General features: G+C 44.7%; 1 pseudogene; it reads right to left on the bottom strand.

The window, feature by feature from the left end:
• Positions 1-894: 894 nt before the first annotated feature.
• On the bottom strand, positions 895-1,451 carry LOC138166956 (fatty acid-binding protein 5 pseudogene; annotated as a pseudogene).
• Positions 1,452-1,833: the final 382 nt, after the last annotated feature.

The raw sequence follows: 1,833 nt of genomic DNA, 5'->3' as shown, positions 1-1,833 counted from the left end.
CCTATATCTTATCTAGGCCAACCTGTCTCTACCTGAGCAAGATCTCCCAGTTCTTGTTGATCTTTAGCTTGGAGACTTCCAGTGAGCAGCTCCTTCCTCCTGTGGATAGCAAGATTTTCCTGCCTCCTCTTCCCACCTCCCTCACCCCCAGCAAGCCTAAATATGCCCCTTGCAACTTGTCCCTGTGTCTCCTTGTTCCATCCTCTGAAGCCCTCCAAATGGGTCTAATCCCCCTCCCAAATGATAGCTCTCCAGATACTAGGAGGAAGCTAGTGTGTACCCCAGAAGACTTTTCCCTAGACTAAACATCCCCAGTTCCATCAGCTGCTCCTTATATGGTGTGATTCTAAGGCCCTCCACTTGCCTGGTCACCGTGCTCTGGATGGGGTCCAGCTTGTGGATGTCCTTCCTAAAATTAGAAAATGTTTATTAAATTGAGTGGAACTGTGCCCCAGACTATCGACCCCTGGCCCAAAGATTGCTTCTCCTCCTCCTGGATCTGAAATCCTACAGGAAACTCTCCCAAGTGGGAAATGAACATTTCTACCTCTGCCCTTCAACTGGGCTTTGTACCTCTCTCAAAAGAGGCAGAATTGCATCGTAGTGTTGGATTTGGAGCAAGGGATACTTGAATTCATTATCTCACCTCAGGGATGTGCTGGAGCCTGCTTGAAGGGGCAGGAGGGAGGTAGAGACAGAGAGAGAGGGGGAGAGAGGGGGAGAGAGAGAGAGAGAGAGAGAGAGAGAGAGAGAGAGAGAGAGAGAGAGAGAGAGAGAGAGAGAGAGAGAGAGAGAGAGAGAGAGAGAGAGAGAAGGAGAGGAGAGGAATGATCCTTCAATTTTCAGTGTGAACATTTTTTCTAGTAACAGTTTGCTACTAGTCAGTCACTGAGATAATAGACCACAGTAAGGAAGAGAAGAAGAAAAAAGCAAAAGAGTTTGGTTGCAGAGTTTGCTCATTGAACTGAGCTGGTTCATTCATAACAGCTAATTCCTGTCCCATATAAAGATGGAATTTCTTTTCTCAGCCTTCTCATAGACCCTGCAGCAGGTCACATTGTTCATAACAGTCTACCAATAGCTTTCCATCTTCTCCTTTTCTTGTTATTGTGCTTTCCTTCCCATCCCATGTCTGTAGCTGGATTAGTGTATCATTTTCAAGGGTACAAAGAGTCTGAGTTTTCCTGCCATCAGCTGTGGTCTCATCAAACTTCTCACCAAGTTTAAAAGAGAATTGTGTAGTTTTTACGGTACTCTTGGTCTTAATGGTAATTACATCCCCACTTTCAGAGCTATAAACATCTTGGTTAGCCATTCCAGCCATTTTCCTCAGGGCCATCCCCACTCCCAATTCCTTCATGTACTCGTCAAATCCTTTACTTTCCACAAGGCGCCATTTGCCCAGAAACTGCTTGGGAAAGACCATGGTGATTCAGGAGACAGAAGAAACCCAGAAAAGAGCAGAGGACCCGATGAGAGATAGAGGACCGGTGTGCAGCAATGTGAACGTTCATACCTCAGAAATTGGCTAACTACAAATCAGGCCTCAAATGGACGTTTTGTTGCTTCTCTAGACTTAAGAAATTGATGGAGAAAATGTTAATATACTTTAAAGGTGTGTCCTGCGTCGGGGGTAGGGAGCCAGTTGTTAAACATTTTACCTGCACACTGCAGCAACTCTGTTGCAGGGATATCAAATAGATAGCCTACTGATCAGCTGGGGCTAGCAAAACTCCAGGATGCAGGTCAAATAAGATTAAAATATAATTGAGAAATATCTAACAAAATAAATAAAAATATAATTTCTTGTTCAATCATGTCCAACTCTTCGTG

This window comes from Petaurus breviceps, unplaced genomic scaffold (genome assembly GCF_028583685.1).
Source record: "Petaurus breviceps papuanus isolate PSGF00001 unplaced genomic scaffold, PetGlider_PUasm1.0 227, whole genome shotgun sequence".
Lineage (NCBI taxonomy): Eukaryota > Metazoa > Chordata > Mammalia > Diprotodontia > Petauridae > Petaurus > Petaurus breviceps.
This window is presented reverse-complemented; position numbering and strand designations above follow the sequence as displayed.